At 40.3% G+C, this 24161-nt stretch overlaps 1 protein-coding gene across 1 annotated transcript in view; it reads right to left on the reverse strand.

Annotated features, from left to right (window-relative positions):
* The window catches only part of LOC140733433 (CUB and sushi domain-containing protein 1-like), a 2013313-nt gene that overhangs the window by 1137422 nt on the left and 851730 nt on the right, over positions 1–24161 (reverse strand). The gene's annotated exons all lie outside the window — the stretch shown is intronic.

A 24161-nucleotide genomic window follows, 5' to 3' on the forward strand; every position in this document is an offset into this window, starting at 1 on the left:
TTGTCCCAATCCATTCCTTCTAAGTCCTTTCGCATCTCCTCAAAGTTAGCCTTTCTCCAATCAAAAATCTCAACCCTGGGTCCAGTCCTATCCTTCTCCATAATTTTCGTTAATGTTCTTAAAAATTTCACCCTTAACCCATGAACTCGAGTTCTAATCTCACCCCAATCTCAGGGGCTTGGGTAATGAACATGGAATAATTTGTCAAGCAGATTTCTTTATTTATTTATTTAAAGGTACAATGCTGCCCAGCGGGCTACACTGCCCATCACTCCACCTATTTAACCCTACCCCAATCACAGGACAATTTGCAATAACCCAATTAACCTGCTAATCTGGAGTGCGGGAAGAAACCAGAGCACCCAAAGGAAACCCTCACATTCAGAAAAGGGAGGAGGTACAAACTCATTACAGATGTCACTGGAATTGAAATCTGAACTCCGATGCCCTGAGCTGTAATTGTGTCACGTTAACTGCTATGCTACCGTGGCCAGTTATTCCTCTGCTTTTATAAAATCTTATTTCTCATTTCAGTACTCCTTCAATTTTTAACCAGTCTTAAGATACACTTTCCTTTCAAGTATCCTGTTGGATTTTCCCTACCTTACTGCACTCAGTTCCACCCCATTTCATTTTTGTTTTCCAGTTCTTCTGATTCCTTATTTTTGAACAATGCATGACCTTTTTCTCCTTGGTTCCCAATACCCCAAAGGGAATTGATTATTGCTTAGGGTAATAATTGCAGCCTTGGGTAAATACAAACGGCCCAAATTCAATTCTAAGTGTGATTACATAAACACAGCTGCTGCAGACAACCCTGTTCACAGCACATCACTGGACAGTAGAGAGCCCAAACATAAGACAGCATTAACTACGGGTTCTGTTTGATTGCAGTGACACATGGAAGGGCTGAATGTAAATGTGCACATGTGGTATGAGTGTCCTGACTGCCTGCATTATTGTGTGGTACAGAAGCTGCAAGACACTACAGAGGACAGGTAAAAACTGCCTAGAGTATCACTGGGGTCTTCCTTGACACTTTTTATGACATTTATTGTGAGCATTGCAGATGAAGAGCTCTAAGCATTGTTAAGGATACCTTCTATCTATCCCACAGTCTCTTTGACCCACTACCATCAGGAAGGAGGTACAGAAGCATCAGGACTAGGATTGCCAGACTGGATAAAGGCTTCTTCCCCCAGGCTGTAAGACCAATAAATACCCTGCCACCTCTGAGGTCTCATCAGTAGAACAGCACACTGTTCACTGTTGTCTTGTGCTGCACACTTGCATTTTGAATTATATTTAATTAACTTATTTATGATAATATTTTGGTTTATGTGTTGTGTGTTATGTATGTATGTATGTCCTGTGGGTGATCTATGTTCCAGAGGAACATTGTTCCATTTGGTTGTTTACTTGTAGTCAGATGACAATAAATATGAACTTGGAATCAGGAAACGGGAAGAATTTATCATCATTATTTCAGCACGGATACAACTTACACCTTTCCTCACTTTTCATATACATCTTTAATCTTAGAATATTAGAGTGGAGAAATAGACTATTCATCTCACATTAAATTTTTCTCAATAATTAAGAGATATGCAGTGAATGGTACGGCATTAAGGAGTATGGCAAAATGATTTGGATTATAATGTTACAAACTGGAGAAGCAAATTTGCAATGACACAAAAACTGGGGGTGTACTGGACAGTAAGGAGGGCTAATAAAGCTGAACCAGCTGCAATGATGAGTTGAAAGATGCCAGATGGAATTTAATGTAGACAATTCGGTCCTACACATTTAATGGTAAGGCACTGAGGAGTGTGGTAGAACAAAGAAATCTGGGAATACAGATCCATAATTCTTTGAAAGTGGTCTCAGATAGATAGAGCCATATAGACAGCTTTTGGCACAGTGGCCCTCATAAATCAAGGTATTGCGGGCAGGAGTTGAGATGTTATGTTGAAGTTGTATAAAATGTTGGTGAAGCCTAATTTTGAGTATTGTGTGCAGCTCTGGTCACTACCTACAGGAAAGATATCAATTACCTTGAAGAACTGCAGAGAAAATTTTCAAGGATGTTGCCAGGACACAAGGACCAGCGGTATAAAGTACTACAGCACAGGAGCAGGCCCCTTTGCTGAACTGTTATTATGTCCCATTGACCCGCACCTGGAACAGAGCACTCCATAACCTCCAGCACTTTGTGTCTGGTGCCTACTCTCAAGAATAATATTTAATTGTGACAATAAACCTACTGTCAGCTGAAATAATAAAACCTCAGCAGGTTACCACTCTTAAATACATCAAGGAATACATTTTATTGGGATTAAAGCAATTTTCTCTATTACATGAGTTAGCTGCTCTGATTCGGGAAGATCTAATGTTCATGATTATGCAAATAAATTATTGAGAAAGCTTGACCCAATATCTCACCACCATAATTTCAAATACATTTTGGTCACATTTGCGTGATTATGCCTCAGGCAGAAACTGTTTTATTCAATATACATTCAATGAGGTGCATTTTCTCGTTCCAGTCTTCAATTTACAAATTCCATTAATGACCAGTTTTATCATGGGCAAATTTGAAGTGATCACTTAAAAATCACATTACACCTTCTAAAACCTTTTCTATCTATGTGCATGCCACCCTGTAATTTAATAAGTGTATTTTTGAACACGTTTAGGGATAAAAAGCTGCAGTTGGATTGATACGCACAAAATTTACCAAATTATGATGCAGCAAGGAGTTAATTTATGTTTTTGGAGTTTTGGTTTATGATTGATAAATCAAAAATCTAAAAATGTAAAGCTGTCATTCTAAGGCTTTATTAGGCACTGGTTAAATGTCACTTGGAGTTTTGGGCTCCTTATCTAAAAAAAAGTATGCTGGTATGGGATAGGGTCCAGAGGAGCCTTCAGGTTCCTGGACCTCCTGGTATAATGAGAAGATACCACATCCCGAATGGTGAGCTTCCTTAGTGATTGATGCTAACTTCTTCAACATCTGTGTTAAAGAGTTTCTCTCAGCAAAGACATTTGAACTTTCAGATGTGTCTTATTAATTATAAAGTGCTTCCATTATAAATATGTACCTCAAAGGAACCATTTGTCAACCCAGAGTATTGATATAAAAAATGTCACTGTAATTATTGAAAATGTATTGAATTACCTACTGTTACCTTTCATCTTAAGGATATTTTGAGTTTGAGGGACTTTACCGAGAGGGTCTACAGGAGGTTTCTGAGAATGATTCCTGGAATAAAGGGGTGATCGTATGTGGAGCTTGCTTCAGTTTAGAGGAATGAGTGGGGAATCTCACTGAAACCTATCGAATATTAAAAGGTCTGCATAGAGTGGATGTGGAGAGGATGATTCCTATAGGGGGTGAGTCTAAGACCAGAGGGTACTGCCCCAGAATAGCAGGATGTCCATTTAGAACAAAGATGAAAACTTTTTCCAACCAGAGGGTAGTGAAACCTTGGAATTCATTGCCTCAGACAGCTATATTTAAAGCTGAGGTTGATAAGTATTTGATTTGTCAGAGCATCAAGGGTTATGGGGAGAAGGCAGGAGAATGGGATTAGGAAGGATAATTAATCAGCCATGATGGAAAGGTGGAGCAGACTCCATAGGATGAATGGCCTAAATCTGCTCCTTTGTCTGATGACATTATTACTGAGATAGTGGGAAAGTGTGTATGGAACTGGAGGAAATAGCAGAGGTACTTAATGAATACTTTATTTCAGTATTCACTATGGAAAAGGATCTTGGTGATTGTAGTGATGACTTGCAGCAGACTGAAAAGCTTGAGCATGTAGATATTAAGAAAGAGGATGTGCTGGAGCTTTTGGAAAGCATCAAGTTGGATAAGTCACTGGGACAGATGAGATAAACCCCAGGCTACTGTGAGAAGGGAGGGAGGAGATTTTTGAGCCTCTGGCAATGATCTTTGCATTATCAATGGGGATGGGAGAGGTTCCAGAGGATTGAAGGGTTGCAGATGTTGTTCCCTTATTCAAGAAAGGGAGTAGAGATAGCCCAGGAAATTATAGAACAGTGAGTCTTACTTCAGTGGTTGGTAAGTTGATGGAGAAGATCCTGAGAGGCAGAATTTATGAACATTTGGAGAGGTATAATATGATTAGTAATAATCAGCATGGCTTTGTCAAGGGCAAATCGTGCCTTACGAGCCTGATTGAATTTTTTAAGGATGTGACTAAGCACATTGATGAAGGAAGAGCAGTAGATGTAGTGTATATGGATTTCAGCAAGGCATTTGATAAGGTACCCCGTGCAAGACTTATTGAGAAAGTAAGGAGGCATGGGATTGAAGGGGACATTGCTTTGTGGATCCAGAACTGGCTTGCCCATAGAAAGCAAAGAGTGGTTTTAGATGGGTCATATTCTGCATGGAGGTCAGTGACCAGTGGGTGCCTCAGTGGTCTGTTCTGCGACCCCTACTCTTCGTGATCTTTATAAATGACCTGGATGAAGAAGTGGAGGGATGGGTTAGTAAGTTTGCTGATGACACAAAGTTTGGAGGTGTTGTGGATAGTGTGGAGGGCTGTCAGAGTTTACTGCAGGACATTGATAGGATGCAAAACTGGGCTGAGAAGTGGCAGATGGAGTTCAACCCAGATAAGTGCAAAGTTGTTCATTTTGGTAGGTCAAATATGATGAATATAGTATTAATGGCAAGACTCTTGGCAGTGTGGTGGATCAGAGGGAGCTTGAGGTCCGAGTCCATAGGACGCCCAAAGCAGCTGCGCAGGTTGACTCTGTGGTTAAAAAGACATACGGTGTATTGGCCTTCATCAATCTTGGGATTGAATTTGGGAGCCAAGAGGTAATGTTGCAGCTATATAGGACCCTGGTCAGACCCCACTTGGAGTACTGTGCTTATTTCTGGTTGGCTCACTGCAGGAAAGATGTGGAAACCATAGAAAGGGTGCAGAGGAGATTTAGAAGGATTTTGCCTGGATTGGGGAGCATGCCTTATGAGAATGGATTGAGTGAACTTGGCCTTTTCTCCTTGGACCAATGGAGAATGAGAGGTGACCTGATAGAGGTGTATAAGATGATGAGAGGCATTGATCGTGTGGATAGTCAGAGGCTTTTTCCCAGGACTAAAATGGCTGCCACAAGAGGGCACAGATTTAAGGTGTTTGAGAGTAGGTACAGAGGAGATGTCAGGGGTAAGTTTTTTACTCAGAGAGTGGTGAGTGCGTGGAATGGGCTGCCGGCAATGGTGGTGGAGTCGGATATGATAGGGTTTTTTAAGAGGCTTTTGGATAGGTACATGGAGCTTAGAAAAAATAGAGGGCTATGGGTAACCCAAGTAATTTCTAAGGTAGAAACATTTACATGTTCGGCACACCTTTGTGGGCAGAAGGGCCTGTATTGTGCTGTAGGTTTTCTATGTCTCTATGTTATTGAGATAAAATGAATAGCTTCTCTTGCATACTGCCCAGACAGATCACATTGTTAAACAGTGATTTAAGTAGCAACACTAAACATAATTTCTGGTTCTTTCCCCACAGATACAGCCTGGCATGTTGAGTGTTTCCAGCAATTGCTTTTTTTTTGTTTGTTTCATAAAGTCTTTTGACATTGCTTGCCTCCTGAAGTTGACTTAAGTATCAAATTTCACTGTTGGATTGCACCCTTACCTTACGTGCAACAAGCCTATCATTACCTTCTGCATTTGCAAAACCCCCAATGTTTTGCAAGTCTCATTTCTCCCTGTTGTTGGTTCTGCCACAAGATCATTGGAAATTTATCTCAGAATCCTTCCATAAGAAGTACCACTGTCTGACAAAGGTTCTCGGCCCAAAAAACATTGACTGTTTATTTCCCTCCATAGATGCTGCCTGATCTGTTGAGTTCCTCCAGCATTTTGTGTGTGTTGTTCTGGATTTCCAGCATCTTCAGAATTTCTTGAGTTTATAATGTGCTTTCAAAGGTCTAATGATCAGAGACATTCAGATATTCCTAGGCCTAGAGCCACTTTATGGACATATAATCAATCAATGTATATAAACTATCTTATGTATTTATATTTATTGTGTTTTGTATTATTATTATTATGTTCTTCATCTTATTGTGTTTTTTTGTGGTGCATTGGATCCAGAGTGACAATTATTTTGTTCTTGTGTACTGGAAATGGCATTGATCAATTTGGAATATTGAATCTGACAAGCAGAAAACAGGGTGGAGCTCTGTCCTTTGGGTAATGGGTGAGCAAATATGGTTGGGTGAACAGGGAATAGGAGTGAACAGAACACACTATAATAATTGGCCACAATATTATGGACAAAATTCAATTAAGTAAACAATGTAAAAAGGGAGCAAAAATCATGAAGAGTGTGCATGAGAGAAGCGTGAACCATCTTAGGCAATGGAGTGAACTTCGAGGGTGTACTATCTCGCTATTCCTTTATCACTTACACTACTTTTTTATTTTGTGCTTTGTGATAACTGTTTACACCTTTGTACTGCACTGCTGCTACAAAACTGCACATTTCATGACCATGAATGTCAGTGATAATGAATGTGAGGGTCAGTGGGTGGCAAAGAAAAGTACAGGGTGATCTGGAGTAGAAATAGCCCAGATGGAAGACAGCAGGGTGGATCTTGGGCAGTGGGGAAAGGTAATGATACGGCAGCCCTTGTAGGCTGAATCAGGAGCATTGAGAGACAGGGTCTAAGAATCTATGAGTACCATCAGCCATGTGGTGAAACACAAATCGATGCAAGGGTAGCATCAAATGATGGCCCAAATGGACAGCTTCTGTATTGTATGATACTATTATTCCAAAACAAAAATCATAGTCCATAAGACCATAAGACAATAAGGCGTAGGATCAGAATTAGGCCTTTTGGCCCACCGAGTCTGCTCTGCCATTCCATCATAGCTGATTTATTTTCTTTTCAACCCGCTTTTCCTCTCTTCTCCCCAGAACCCAGATACCCTGACCAAGCAAGAACCTATCAACCTCCTTTTTAAATATACCCAGTAACTTGGTCTCCATATCTGTCTGTAAAAATGAATTCCACAACCTCTGTCAACCTCTGGCTAAAGAAATTTCTCCTCATTTCTGTTTTAAAGAGATGCCCCTATATTCTTAGGCTATACCCTCTGGTCCAAGACTACCTCACTCTAGGAGAAACCCCCTCCACATTCATTCTATCTCAGTAAATATATAAAAATATAGTGCTAGAGTGGAATAATGATGTACTGATCATGACAGGATGTTTGGAAATCTAATGGCTGAGAGGAAGAAGCTGTTCCTAAAATGTTAAGTGTGTGTCTTCAGGTACTTGGACTTCCCGGTAATTATGAGAAAAGTCATGACCCAGATGGTCCTTAGTGATGGATGCTAACTTCCTGCAGCACAGTCTCTTGAAGATGTCCTCAAGGGTGTGGTGACTTGTGCCCATGATGGCTGCTAAGTCTACAACCTTCTCTAGCCTCTTTGATCCTGCACATTGGAGCCTCCATACCAGGTGATGATGCAATGAATGAGAATGCTCTCCACAGGGAAATTCACTTTTTTTTGGGGCAGAGGTAAAATATATCTGAGCAGCAAATTGTTTCAGAATCAGAATCGGGTGTAATATTAGCAACATCTGTCGTGAAATGTGTTAGTTTGCGGCAGCAGTACAATGCAATACATAAAAATAGAGTGGAAGACTACGAATTACAGCAAGTAAGTGTGTGTGTGTGTGTGTGTGTGTGTGTGTGTATGTGTGTGTGTGTGTGTGTGTGTGTGTGTGTGTGTGTGTGTGTGTGTGTGTGTGTGTGTGTGTGTGTGTGTGTGTGTACATATATACAGAAAGAGAAATTTTAAAAAGTATTGAGGTAGTGTTCATGGGTTTAAAGAAATCAGATGGCAGAGAGGAAGAAGCTGTTCCTGAGTCACTGGGTGTGTGCCTTCAGGCTTCTGTACCTCCTACCTGATGGTAATAATGAGAACAGTGCATGTACTGAGTGACGGAGGTACTTAATCCTTTTTGAGGCTCTGCTCCTTGAAGATATCTTGGATACCATGGAGGCTAATACCCATGATGGAACTGAGTAGTTTAGCCTCCCTCCATAGCTTAATTTGATCTTGTGCAGTAGCTACCCCCACCCCCCCCCCATACCAGATGGTGATGCAGCCAGTTAGAATGTCCTCTGCGTTACATCTGTAGAAGTTTGTGATTGTCAAACTCCTAATGAAATATAGTCACTGTCTTGCCTTCCTTATAGCTGCATCGATATGTTGGGTCCAGGTTAAGTCCTCACAGGTTCTTATTTATAGATACATCATGGTAATATCCCTTCCAGCCCAATGAGTCCACATTGCCCAATTCTACCCATGTCACTAACTAACTTACTCACCGGTACGTCGATGGAATGTGGGTGGAAACCAGAGGACCCAAAGAAAGCCCTTGTTGTCATGGGGAGACTCTGTACAGACAACCATGGAATTGAACTGGTGTTGCTGGTGCTGTAATAGCACTTCACTAACCACCACACTACTGTGATGTTTTTTAAATGGCATGTACTGCATTTCACCAGGTTTTCCCCAAATAACCACCAACTAGACCTTACCACAGTCCAATCCAATGACCTACCCTTTGATCTCTCTGATATTATCAGAAACCCTTTTTTCTGACAATTATAAAAAAAACTATAATACATAAAACATGGCAAGTCCTTTACCAATATGAAACGTAAGTCAAGAGTTGAAATCATTTGCACATAGAACATTACACACTGTATAGGCTCTTTGGTTCATGATGTTGTTCTGAGCATCTTGCCTACTCCAAGATCAATGTAACCCTTACCTCCTACATGTCCCTTCATTTTTCTTTCATCCATATGCCTAAGAGTCTTAAGTGTCACTAACATAGTGGCCTCTGACACCACCCCAGCAGCCTGTTCCATGTACACACCATTCTGTGCAAAAAACCCTACCTCTGACATCCCCCTATTCTTTCCACCAGTCACCTTAAACCATAAGGAATGAGCAATCAAAGGAAATGGGGGGAAATGTAGTACAACAAATGGATGAATTGCTCCACTTATCTGAAGTGATTTTCAATTGTGGTGGCTGCTGTGTGGTTTAGTGCAATATGGGTCCATTAGTCGGTTCAGATTCATCAGTGAGCAAGACTCTAATATTGAATGAGCTAGTTTGAAGGAGGGAAGGAATAAATGGCTTCAAAGCAGACAGTAGAATGATTCATATGGCAAATCTCATGAAAACAAAAACCATGGTAGCAACATCTTCAAAGGCCGATGCCTCAACAAGGCAGCATGTGTCATTAGGGACCAGCATGTGCTGTCTTCTCATTACTCCCATCAAGGAGGAGGAACAGGAGCCTGAAGAAACACACTCAATGTTTTAGGAACAGCTTCTTCCCCACTGCCATCTGAATTCTGAATGGACAATGAACCCATGTATACTACCTCACTATTTTGTTTCTTGTTTATGCTCTCTTTTTTCTCTACTTCATTGATTTATTTATATAAATATTTATTATTATAATTTATAGTTTTCTACTATGTACTGCAAAACACTGCTGCCACAAAACAACAAATTTCATGACATACCAGCAACATTAAATCCGATTTGGATTCTGATTATTTGCATATTTAGCCAAGAATGGTTTTTAATGAAGAAAAATCAATAAAGAGGAACACAGTTACAGGACACATGTGAAGGATTAATTGTATAAACCTCTTTTTTGTCCTTTATTTTGGAAGTAATTGATTGCCCCTTTTGGTTGCTGCATCTACAATTAGTAATTATTATTCTGAAAATGACCTCTTCATTCTAAGTCTTAAAACTGCAGCTTCAGAAGAATTATCTATACCAGCACACTAGTTAAAAGTGACATTTCTATTCCTTACACTGGTCTGAGCCAACACCACTGAATTTGCCATCTTCATGCTCTGCAGCCAGAAGTCCTCTGCTGAGACTGACAGAACCAATTCTTCAGAGGTGAAATGTGTCGTCTGTCGGGCATTGATTTGGGTTGAATTAAGCTACCATTTCTTATAGTGCGAATTATACCATTCTATCACTTTAACTGTTATTTACCAGTTGATTAAGTTCTTCTGTCTACAGAGAAATATATAAATCAGCAAGACATCCACAAATGTGCAAACTAAACTAGCCTCCCGTGCATTGACTCTTTCTGCACTTCTCACTGCCTTAGTAAAACAGCCAGCATAATCAAAGACCCTATCCACCCCAGATATTCTGTCTTTTCCTCCCTCCCAGAAGAGGCAAAAACCTGAAAGCATGTACCACCAGGCTCATGGACAGCTTCTATCCTGCTGTTAATAGTTTCTTAGTACGCAAAGATGGACTTTTGACCTCATGATCAACCTTGTTGTGATCTTGCACTGCACTTTCTCTGTAGCTGTTACACTTTATTTTGCATTATTACTGTATCACCTTGTTCTACCTCAATGCAGCATGTCATGATTTGATCTGTGTGTAAACTATGCTAGATAAGCTTTTCACTGTATCTTGGTATACGTGTCAACAATGAACAATTCAGTCTTTTATTTGTATTTACCTACTCAATATAGAATATAGAACACTACATCACAGTACAGTCCAGTCATCCCATGATGTTGAGCTGATCTTTTAACCCAGTCTCAGAGCCATCTAACCTTACCTTCTATATAACCCTCCATTTTTCTTCTATCCATGTCCCTAAGAGTCGCTTAAATGTCCCAAATTTAGTAGCCGCTACCATCACCCCTGGCTGCATGTTCCACACACCCACCACTCCCTGTGCAAAAAACTTTCTTCTGACATCTCCCTATACTTTCCTCCAATCACCTTACAGTTATACCCCAGTATTAGCCATTTCCACCTTGGGAAAATGTCTCTGGCTATCCACTTGATCTATACACCTCCATCAAGTCACCTCTCATTCTCTTTCACTCCAAAGAGAAAATCTCAACTCACTCAACCTATCCTCATATGACATGCTCCCTATTCCATGCAATGTCCTGGTAAATCTTCTGTGCACCCTCACTAATGCTACCACATGCTTCCTCTAATGAGGTGACCAGAGCTGGGCAAAGTTTTCCAAGTGCGGTCCAAACAGAGTTTTACAGAGGTGCAACATTACCTCTATTCTATATGAACAATGTACAAGACTAGCTTTTCACTATATCTCAGTATATGTGACGGTAATAAACCAATTCCAATTCTAAGATTTTTAAAAATATTTCATGTTAGGTGCATTATTGATACCGCCAGCTGCTGGTGTCCAGTCCTAACTGGACTCAAACTAAATGACTTTCTTACCAATTTTAGATGAAAATTAAGAGTCAGTGGCATTTAATAATGATTGAAGAGAGGATTACTATGTAATACCTCTACGCTGCGATGCTTTCAAAAAGAAAATAAAGTTCTGTCACTATTACTTTCAATAAGTAATTAAACTGAAGTGACTCTATCAAGATTCAAGATGTCACTGAGCTGTAACCTCTGTTGAGTCACTGCTCAGATTTAACTGTTTTACTTCCAGTTTATAAGGAAGTTATAGGGAATAGTGAGGGGAGTTAGGGTTTAGGGATTGAGATATGATTGGGCCAGAGTCTAAGTGTCCCCTTTGCTTTCGAAGACTAGTAACACAGACATGGGACATCCGTGGTTGGATGTTGATGTGGGAAAGTGGACTGTGGTTGTTTTGTTGATTATCATGTTCTGTGTTATTCTGCTGAGCATTGTGGGCACACTGTGTTGGTACCAGAATGTATGGTGACACTTGTGTGCTGCCTCTAGCATACCTTCAGATGCGCTAGTTATTAATGCAAATGGCGCATCATTTTCAATGTACACGTGTTAAATAAATGTTAATCTTGAATCTTCACTTTGTTATCAATGGAAATTATGAGTCTTGCAAGTTCCAACTATTTAGTATTTAATGATGCAGCCTTCAATTATTTGTATTTATGAAATAAATAATTTTTGTGCAGAGTCCTTGTTATAAAGTATCTATTCTAGTCTCATAAAATCTGTTACAGCAATTACATGATGTGATTAGTCCCCATCCTAAGCAGAGATAATTGTTTCACGCCATCTGTCCTCAGTATGTGGTGCAGTCCACTGCTAATCTGTCATACAGCACATCTGCTACAGTTGGCAGCTGGAAGAAAACTGCTTCCACCCAAATGCAAAGCAGCAAATGTGCATCAAAATTCAGGACTCCAATGGTCTAAGCAAAGTCAGCTCCATCTCAGGCACAAATTGACAAGGATATTACCTGGACTTGAGGACCAGAGTTATAGGAAAAGGTTGAATATGTTCAGACTTTATTCCCTGCTGTGCAGGAAGATGAGGGGAGATTTGATAGAGGTATACAAAATTATGAGGGGTATCGATAGGGTAACTGCAAGCAGGCTTTTTTTCCATTGAGGTTGGGTGAGACTAGACTAGGGTGAAAGGTGAAATATTTAAGGGGAACCTGAGGGGGGGAACACCTTTGTTCAGAGTTGGAACAAGCTGCCAGCAGAAGTGTTGGATGCAGGATTTCAACATTAAAGAGAAATTTGGATAAGTACATAGGTGGGAGGGGTAAGAAGGACTATGGTACAGATAAAATGCCTGTCTGTCCTGACGAAGGGTGTCGGCCCGAAACATCGAAGGTACTTCTCCTTATAGATGCTGCCTGGCCTGCTGTGTTCCACCAGCATTTTGTGTGTGTGGTTTGAATTTCCAGCATCTGCAGATTTCCTCGTGTTTGCTCTATGGTACAGATGCAGATCAACGGGACTAGACCCAATTATTATTATGGACAAGGTGGGCTGAGGCATCTGCCTCTGTGTTGTATTGCTCTATGAATCTACATCTCTGAGAGGTGACCTTACAGGAAGGTAGCATCCATCACTTAGGACACTATCTGGGACATGCCCTTTTCCCATTACTACCATCAGGGAGAAGGATAGGAGTGTGTAGAGATAAACTCAATGATTCAGCTTAATCCCTTCCATCAGATTTCTGAATGGCCAAGAAACCCATGGACATTACAGTTTTATTTTTTTCTACTAATTATTTAATTCATAATTTACAGCAATTAAGTCCATGCTCTGCACTGCTGCCACAAAACAACAAATTTCACTTCAAATGTCAGTGATAAAAAATCTGTTTCTGATTCCGAAGTCTCATTTGGGACCAAATAGAAACTCACTGCTTTCCTGTCTCATGGGGTTGTAGAATTCAGGTGAAGATGAGTAGACTTGAGATATCAGTTGAATGGAAAACAGAAAACAATAGAAAATATTGCCCCATTTTTCAGTACAAGAGGCCTGGAGCTTCAAACACTCCTACTCCAAATAATTTTAAACTTTTATTTGGGCCTGGGCCATGTCAACAAATGAAAGGATCCTAAACAATACAGCATTGTCACACTATGGCCACATTATACTAAAATGGTCTTCGCATATTTTTTGTTCTAATTTTGTTCTTTCTTGCAAAAATTGGGTATAGTTTATGCTTTTCTTGTTTATGTTGTGCATCTGTTGCTAAATGCTTATGACGCTGTTGCAGGTACTGTATATGTGAATATGACAATAACTCTTAAACATAAAACACACACTCAGTGGCCACTTTATTAGGTACACCTATACACCTGCTTGTTAATTCAAATACCTCATCAGGCAAACGTGTGGCAGAACACGTGCTGAGCTCATTGACTTCATTAACTTTGCCTTCAACTTTCACCCTGCCCTCAAATTTGCCTGGTCCATTTCCAACACCTCCCTCCCCTTTCTTGATCTTTCTGTCTCCATCTCTGGAGATGGCTTATCTACTGATATCTACTATAAGTCTACAGACTCTCACAGCTACCTGGACTATTCCTCTTCCCACCCTGTCTCTTGCAAAAATGCTATCCCCTTCTCACAATTCCTCCATCTCCACTGCATCTGCTCTCAGGATGACGCTTTTCATTCCAGGACAAAGGAGATGTCTTCCTTTTTTAAAGAAAGGGGCTTCCCTTCCTCCACCACCAACTCTGCTCTCAAACGCATATCTCCCATTTCACGCACATCTGCCCTCACCCCATCCTCCTGCCACCCCACCAAGGATAGGGTTCCCCTTGTCCTCACCTACCACTCCATCAGCTTCCGGGTCCAACATATAATACTCTATAACTTCCGCCATCTCCAACGGGATCCCACTACCAAGCACATCTTTCCCTCTCCCCCCTTTCTGCTTTCCGCAGGCATCACTTCCTATGTGACTTGCTTGTCCATTCGTCCTCCTCATCCCTTCCCACTTATCTCCCTCCCGGCAGTTACCCTTGTAAGCGGAACAAGTGCTACACCTGCCCTTACACTTACTCCCTCACCACCATTCATGGCCCCAGACAGTCCTTCCAGGTGAGGCGACACTTCACACCTGTGAGTCGGCTGGAGTGATATACTGTGTCCGGTGCTCCCGGTGTGGCCTTTTATATATTAGAAACATAGAAACAATACAGGCCCTTCTGCCCACGAAGTTGTGCCGAACATGTCCCTACCTTAGTAATTACTAGGCTTACCTATAGCCCTCTATTTTCTAAGCTCCATGTGCCTATCCAAAAGTTGCCTAAAAGACCCTATCTTATCCGCCTCCACCACCGTTGCCAGCAGCCCATTCACCACTCTCTGCTACATCTTTTTTTGAGACCCGACGCAGACTGGGAGACCGTTTCACTGAACACCTACGCTCTGTCCACCAGAGAAAGCAGGATCTCCCAGTGGCCACAAATTTTAATTCCACATCCCATTCCCATTCTGATATGTCAATCCTTGACCTCCTCTACTGTCAAGATGAAGCCACACTCAGGTTGGAAGAGCAACACCTTATTTTCCGCCTGGGTAGCCTCCAACCTGATGGCATGAACATTAATTTCTCTAACTTCTGTTAATGCCCCTCCTCCCCTTCTTACCCCATCCCTTATTTATTTACCTACTTAAGTTATTTGTTTGTTTATTTATTAATTATTTCCCCCTCTTTTTTTCTTTCTCCCTTTTTTCTCTCTCTGTCCCTTTCACAATCACTCCTTGCCTGTTTTCCATCTCCCTCTAGTGCTGCCCTCCCCTTTTCCTTCTCCTTAGGCCTCCCATCCCATGATCCTCCCCCTTCTCCAGCTCTGTATCCCTTTTTTCAATCAACTTTCCAGCTCTTACCTTCATCCCTCCCCCTCCTGTCTTCTCCTATCATTTCAGACCTCCCCCTTCCACTTTCAGATCTCTTACTATCTCTTCTTTCAGTTAGTCCTGACGAAGGGTCTTGGCCCGAAACGTCAACTGTACTTCTTCCTATAGATGCTGCCTGGTCTGCTGTGTTCCACCAGCATTTTGTGTGTGTTGCCCACTATCTTTGCTTGTTCTTTCCCTTCCTCTACTAGGTTCTTGCTTCTCCCAGTTTCCAATTCTCTTTATTTTATTAACACCTATTAAAATGATTGTGAAGCAACAAGTTTTATGCCTCTTCCTTGACTTCTGAAAGAACTTTGGATCAAAAACATCAGAATCTAACAGATGTGAGCTGGTTGGTTAAAGAAGAACTACATAATGATCAAATGTAGGGGTAATATATACAGTTAATAGCAGGTCCATTAATGACACTGATTTGCAGAGGGATCCTGAAGTACAAGTCTATAGTCCCCTGAAAGTGGCAACAAAGGCAGAGAGTAGTGAGGAAGATGTCCAGCACGCTAACCTTCATTAGTTTAAGCATTCAGTATGAGAATCAGGAAGTCATGTTGCATCATCATGGCAAGGTGGAGTCCATGCTGGGTTGGGGAATGGCCCCTCCAGAGTTTTCTCAGTGGAAGACAAGTTGACCTTATTCGATTATTGCTGCAATGGTGCGTTGAAGACTGCCGTGTGCTTGTTCTTGCAGAAATGTGTCCCCATGACAGCATCCTATGCACCATCAATATACGGACCATGCCCTTCAGACACTTGGCCCATATTTTTTATGACTATGCTTCTCTGCTATCATAACTATATGTGCTGTGTGCTGTCTGTTGGTACTGTGCTTTGTACATTGTTCCCAGAGGAATACTGCTTCACTTAGCTGTATCCATGTACATGGTTGAATAATAAACTTGAACCTGAATGATAAAAATGTTTATATTGCACTTGAAATACTGCATGCATTTCTACCCCCACCCCCCACAGGAAAGATGTGGAAACTTTGGAGAGGCTTCAGAAGTGGGTTTACCAGGATGCTGCCTGGATTAAAAAGTATTGAGCTCTAAGTGGAGTTTGATCAAACTTGAATTGTTTTCTCTGGAGTGGCAGAGAGGAAAGATCTGACAGAGGTTTAGAAAATTATGTGAGAGACTAATGGAATAAACAGCTATTGTCTATTTTCCCAGAATAAAAAATGGGAAGTACCAAGAAGGCATAGCTTTAAACTGAGAGGCAAGTTTTTGGGTAGAGAGTGGTAGGGGTCTGATATGTGTTGTCAAGGCTGGTGATGGAAGCAGATAGAAAGTGGAGTTTAAGGGTCTTTCAAATAGGCACATGAATACACCGGAATTGAGGACTATGGGTCATGTGCAGGCAGAAGGGGTTACTGCAGACATTGTGGGCCAAAGGGCCTGGTCCAGTGGTAAAGTGTTGCATACTTTAAAATGTTATTTCAGAAATCTTAACTAAAGATATCAAGTTATTCAAAACTATTTGAATAAGAAAATTACACTGTACGACAACCAATAAGAGTAAACGTCAGAAGGAAGAATGTGTTTTCAATATAAAAAAAGAGCTCTATGAATACTCAAGTGACAGCACTTTTATAAAATGTTAATGTGATCTCACAACATATAATGTGATTGTGAAAGTGTTAATGGCTGACAGGTTTACAGAAATAAATTACACATTTTGAAATGAATTGCTCGCAAGTCTCTTCAGGATAGACAGTTGAAAGGAAATATGTTTTCCTCCCTCTTATAAGCTTGAACAATTCTTCAGAAAAAAAAACTTTCAATTTTAAAACTTTAGATTGGCAACTTTATGAAAAAATTTAAACACAAGCAATTCTACAGATGCTGGAAAGCCAGAGTAACACATACAAAATGCTGGAGGAACTCAGCATCTAAAGAAACATTTCGGGCAGAGACCTTTTTTAAGAACTTCATGAAAAGTTTGCTACATACATAAAACAAGTTCAAGTTCAAGTTTAAAGCAATGCATCATTGGTTTTCTTCCTTCGAGAAGTGAAACATGATAGAGGTGTAGAAGATGACAAGAGACACAAATTGAGTGGACAGCCAACACCATTTCTCGCCTGGGAAGCTTATCCAATACCAGAGGGCATCCATTTAAAGTGAGGGGAGATGTTAGCAGTAATTTAGTTTTTGCATAGAGAATGGTAAGTGCCTCAATGGATGTTAGAGACAGATACTTTATGGACGTTTCCAAGTTCAAAGTAAATTTATAATCAAGATATACATAAACTGTATACAATCAAAGTGCAGGAGAAGACAAAATGTGCAAAAACAAAAATCCAGGATAGACAGAGAGACAGATAAAACTGAAAACATGAGTTTATTGTTCAAGAAAGTGAAATTATCCATGCTGGTTCAGGAGCCTGATGGTTGAAGGGCGAGGGACTGCTATTACCCTGCAATCATCGGGCTCCTGAACCAGTGTGGATAACTTCACTCACCTCAACTCTGAAATGAATCCACAACCAATGGCCTCACTTTCAAGGACTCTACAAGTGTAAGAGTTCAATAAGTTTCCAGCTCAGCTACTGAGATCCAGATGGATTTTGTTGGCTGCTCCATTCCCAGAAGAGGAGTGGCACATGTCCTCACTCACAGTACTAGCTCCAGTGCAGGGAGAGCAGGTCTCATGAAGATCTGCTTCACCCACAGTGTGGTCATCCCCTACCCCCTCCCTCATGAGGCAACAGTTGCTGTTCTGAAAATAAAGGTCAAATAATGTGGTGTCATTTTCAATTTTTATGACTATCACACTGGACAGCAGCAATGCAGTAAATATAGAAAATAGGAAGCCTAATTATCCTGGACTGGGAGTCGTGGGAAAGAGGTTTGTTTTCTGTTGTTGCATGTTGGCTGTGTGTTGCTCTGCTGAACTTTGTGGGCATACTATGTTGGTATTGGAATGTGGAGCAACACTTGCAGGCTGCTCCAAGCACATCCATCGTAACTGGAGGTCCAGCAGCCTTAGGTCCCATACCACCAGGTTCAGGATCATTTATTACCTTACACCCATCAGGCAAATGGATAACTTCACTCACCTTAACTCTAAACTGATTCTACAACCTATAGACTCATTCTCAAAGACTCCATAACTCATGATATCAGTATTATTTATTTAATTTTTGCTTGATAGATAGATACTTTATTCATCCCCATGGGGAAATTCAATATTTTTTCCAATGTCCCATACACTTGTTGTAGCAAAACTAATTACATACAATACTTAACTCAGTAAAAATATGATATGCATCTAAATCACTCTCTCAAAAAGCATTAATAATAGCTTTTAAAAAGTTCTTAAGTAGTTTACTTAAATACATTAAATACAATCAACCCCGGCACTTTAACATATCTTACACAATGGTTGTTTCTCAGTCTTTATTTAGGTACAATTTTCCAAAAATTCCATTGCAGTTTTAAAAATGTTCCTGTAAATGCCTGTAAGAAAATGAATCTCAATGTAGTATATGGTCACACATATAGTTTGATAATAAATTTACTTTGATTTTGACATCCCCAGATTGTGTAAGTTGTTGGCACAAACAAAAGATTTCACTGCATGTTCTGATGAATATATTCCTTTTTCTTCCTTTTAGAAGAAATGGTTTCCAGGTAAATTTGAGGAAACTTGGAAACCATTTATTCAACATTTTCATATGAGTTAAATGGTCTGATCCTAAACCTTACTGTTATTATCCTTAGTTATTTGGATGGAGGTTCGGAGTTATCAGCACTACTGTATGTATTTAACATTATGCAACTGCCCATGTTGGTTAGTGTTTTTTTTAAAGTTTTCTTTTAGTTTTTTGGGGTTTTTTTTTCTCTTTTTCGATTCTTTTACATTAATACTATGAGTTTGGGAGGCTTTATATATTGATTATTACATATCTGATTGTCTATTTAAACTATTATTTATGTACTCTCAAATGTTTTGTATTCATATTTCACTTATGTTTTTCTTAAAATTAATAAAAAGATTTAAAAAGAAAGAAAGAACACAAAACATTGTGTCACAGTACAGGCCCTTCAGCCCATGATACTGCACTGACCTTTTAACCTACTCCAAGATCAATCTAATCCTTCCCTCTGACATGGCCCTCCATCTTTTTTCCATCTATCTGCCAAAGAGTCAATTAAATCTCTCTAAAGCATCTGCCTCTACCATCACCCCTTGTAGTGCATTCCACACCATCACCACTCTCTGTGTAAAAAACAAATTTACCTCTGACATCCCCCTCTTTATTTTCCTCCAATCACCTTAAAATTATGCCCCCAGTATCAGCCATTTCCACCCTAGGGGGGAACAAATCTCTGGCTGTCCAGTTAACCTGTGCTTCTTATCATCATCTTCTATATCTCTAATCGGTCACCTCTCATCCTCCTTCACTTCAAAGAGAAAAGCCTCAGCCCACTCAAGAAAAGCTCCAGCTCATTTGCTCATGACAAATAATTTCTGTTCAGCAGAGGTACAAGCGGTTCTGCAGTTGCTGGAATCTGAAGCAACATACAAAATGCCAGAAGAACTCAATGGGTCAGGCAGCAACTGTGGAGGAAAATGGACAGTTGGAGCTACATTTAAATTCAACATTTTGTATCCCTAAGAAGGAGAAAATGCTTGACGGTGTAAAATTCAGGAGCAACTGCCTCAGAATGGATTACATAGAATAGTACAGCACAATCAATACAGCCCCTTTGGTCCACGATGTTGTGCTGATCTTTTAAAGTTAATCTAACTCTTCCCTCCTACAGTGTCTTAATATCATTGCACATAACCCTTCGTTCATGTACTCATTTAAGATTCTATTAAATATCTCTCATGTATCTGCTTCTACTGCCACCCCACACACGAGTAAAGTTATTCAGACCCCACGAACCACTCTCTGTGTAAAAAATCCAACCTTTGATATCCCCCTTAAATTTTCCTTCACTCACATTAAACAGATGTCCAACATGAACAAGGAAAGTCAGATTAGAAGGGACATAACACAAACTGGTTAAACAAAAAACTTGAGGACAGCTCGTGTACACCGATTTAGGTTTTTTTTAACTTGGACTTTGATTGCAGAATGACATATCACAGTACAAGATTAACAAGCATTAAATTAGATTAGTAATTAGATTGTTTCCTCTACAGAGTAGTTGATTTGTGGAACAGAATCACATCACAAGTAATTAATCATACATTGATTGACTTTATGAATTAAGAAGGCTGATCCAGTGCAGGGCAACAGTTCAAGGAGGAACAAAGGCAACATCCACTCGTTGTTTATTTCCATCGATGCTGCCTGACATACTGAGTTCCTCCAGCATTTTGTGTGTGGTACACAGGTAGCAATGGCTCTTTACATTTGATGATGCAATAGCCAAGGCTGAAGTGATTATAGGTGGCTAATACAAGGGAAGATAGACAGAGGTGAAGTTACATCTCCACCCGACTTCGAGGCAAGTGGTCCCAAGTTTGAATCCAGTGTCAGGCTAGCAACTCAGCCTCGTAAAAAATAACAGACAAAAATTACTAACTAAACAGCAAAAGTTGTAAGGTTGCTGCCTGATGCCGCACAAGGCATGGAAAGGAAAATAATACAAAGAGGCACAACCTTAAGGTGATTGGAGGAAAGTATAGGGGATTGTCAGAGGCAGATTTTTTTCCACAGAGAGTGCTGGGTGAATGGAATGCCTTACAGAATTGGAAGCAGAGGCAGAAATATTAAGAATATTGAAGAGACCTCTCAGGTGGGTGTGTGGATGAAAGAAAAAAAATGGTAAGTATGTGGGAGGGTAAGTTTAGATTTAGGAGCTGTAAAAGGGAGAGTTGCCAGGCTGGGTTTGAACCAGGGTTGTTATGGTGAAGTTCCATATTTTAATTTGTGGACTACCAGGTGAATCTAACTGCCAAGGAGACAAGGTTGGATTTGAACAAAGATTCTTACCTCGTGGATCGGTTAGTAGAGAACAAAACAGAGGGAACTTAAATAGACAAACAAAACAAGGCATAGGTGCACTGATAACTAAAGCAAGATACAGGTAAAATAGCCATCCAATAATCGGGGAGGAGGGTTGGAGCCGGGAGGAATCTGATGCACCCTGGTGGTCAGACTGAGGTATAACAGCAGATTAAAAGGTTGGCACAACATTGTGAACTGAAGGTCCTGTGGTGTGTTGTAATGTTCTATGTTACCTGATTACAAATTAATTATGCATCCTTTTTCATTCATCCTTTATGTGGCCTGGGTCCCTATTGTATCGACCACCACTCCTGGCAGAGTATCCCACACACATACCAGTCTCTGTATAAAATAAAACCTACATCTGACAAACTCCCTATACTTTCCTCTAGTCATTTTAAAATTATGCACCCTGATATTAACTGCAGGGAAAAAGACTCTGGCTGCCCACTCTGTACCTCTTATCATCTTGTGCATTTTAAGTCACCACTCAACCTCCTTCACTCCAAATCCATAATACAGATTTTCCTATTTCAAACCTCTTTTGCAGGAGATATTTTGGAAGTTGCATTAAGTGTGATAGACAAGTGAGGTGGGCGGCACAGTAGTGTAGTGGCTAACACAATGCTTTATAGTACAGGAGATCAGGGCTCAATTGCCAATGCTGCTTGTAAGGAGTTTGTATTTTCTCCTCGTGACCATTTGGATTTCCTCCAGATGCTCTGGTTTTCTCTCACAGTCCGAAGGCATACCAGTTGGAAGGTTAATTGGTCATTGTAAATTGTCCAACTAATTTGATCAACTCACAAAATGTTGGAAGAAATAAGTGGGGCTATGGAGAGAAATTAAGTCAATGTTGTGGGTTGAGACTAGTCATATAGTCTTGACACAAATGTCAACTGTTCACTTCCCTCCATAGATGCTGCCTGATGCACTGAGTTTCTCCAGGAGATTATGTGCATTCCTGATTGCAGCAGTTCTCTTGAGTCTCCAACCTCCAACTAAACTGATCAACTGTGTTCCACTGGATTGTTTATATTCCGTGATCATCCGTCAGGTTGGGATTTGAGAAAAGGAAAGTAGGCCATGTCAAGAGAGATCGAGTCAATGTGGGACTTCATCATAGGCACTAGTTTCTCCACTGTCAAGAACATTTTCAAAAGACACAACTTCAAGAAGATAACATCCATTATTAAGGAGCCTCACTATCCAAGCTGTGCCCTTTTCTCATTAGTATTATCATGGAGAAGGTACAGGAGCTAGAAGACACACACTCGATGTTGGGGAACAGTTTCTTCCTCTCTGATGAAGAAGATCCCTTTCTTCCCTTGTCCCGATGAAGGGTCTCGGCCTGGAACATCGACTGTTTACTCACTTCCATTGATTCTGCCTGACTTGCTGAGTTCCACCAGCATTTTGAGTGTGTTGTACTTCCCCTCTACCATCAGATTTTTGAACAGTCCATAACCCCATGAACACTAACTCGCTATATTTTTCTTTTTTGTATTACTCATTAATTTTTAATGCATTGCACTGTACTGCTGCCACAAAACAACAAATTTCATGACATATTTCAGTGATAATAAACCTGACTCTGCTCTTGGACTGTGTTCTGAAATATTCTGTTGAATGATCTTCAATTAGGGGAAGAATAAGACACTGCTTCAGAATCTTCAGATTCACAGTAACACCAAGGGAGTACACAGATTATTTCTTTTGCCTCAGTGAGTTATCCTATAAAAAAGCAGCAGGAAAGAATATTTAAACATAGTACTTTGATATGAAGTATTGTATTAAATGAAATACTTTGTGATTTGGTGTACCAGGATTGAAAGTAAACAGCTGTACTTTAACTCAACTGATTTTGTTCAATGTATTCAGGTGACAGGCACATAAATGTACTGACTACAGCATTTTATAAGTTATGGTAAAATAACTTCTCATAGAACTTGAGCACAGAACACTACAGTCTCTTGTATACAATGTTGTACCAAACCTTTAACTTACTCCAAGATCAATCTAACCTTTCCCTCCCACATAGCCCTTCTTTCAAGACCATAAGACCAGAAGATATAGGAGAAAAATTAGGCTATTTGGCCCATCAAGTCTGTTCTGTTATTTCATCATGCCTAATCCAATTTTCATCTCAGTCTCAATCTCCTGCCTTCTCCTCATATCCCTTCATGCCCTGACCATAAAGGATCCATGCGCCCATTTAAGAGTTTCATAAATGCCCCTAAAGTATTTTTCTCTACCAGCACACGACGAAGTGTGTTCCATGCACCCACCACTCTTGGTGTAAAAAAAATTACTTCTGACATCCTCCCTGTATTTTACTCTAATCACAATAAAATTATGCCCCCTCAAATTAGTCATTTCTGTTATAGGAAAAAGTGTCAGTCTACCAACTCTATCTATGCCTCTATTCATTTATGTACCTCTATCAGTTCACCTTTTCACCCTCATTCACTCCAAAGAGAAAAGCCTATTCTCAACTTAAGGTTGAATAAGACACTAGTGAGGTCTAATTTTGAGTATTGTGTACAGTTCTGGTCACCTACCTACAGGAAGGATATCAATAAGACAACAACAGTGAAGAGAAAATATACAAGGATGTTGCCAGAACTTGAGGACCTGAGTTATAGGAGATAATTAAATAGTTTAGGATTGATCTCCTGAAATTTTCACACACAACAGTCTCTAGAGTTTACAGACAATAGCGTGAATAACAAGAGGATCCAATGAGCAGCAGTTTTGTAGGTGTAAACACATTGTTCATGAGAGAGGTCAAAGGAGAATGGCCAAACTGGTTCAAGCTGACAGGAAGGCACAGTAAGTCAAATAACCACACGTTACAATGGTAGTGTGCAGAACAGCATCTCCGAATATACAACATGTCAAACCATGAAGTGGATGGGATACAGCAGTAGAATGGCACAAACATACCCTCAGTGGCTACTTTGTTAG

This window comes from Hemitrygon akajei, chromosome 9, assembly GCF_048418815.1.
Source record: "Hemitrygon akajei chromosome 9, sHemAka1.3, whole genome shotgun sequence".
In the NCBI taxonomy this organism is placed as follows: Eukaryota; Metazoa; Chordata; class Chondrichthyes; order Myliobatiformes; family Dasyatidae; genus Hemitrygon; species Hemitrygon akajei.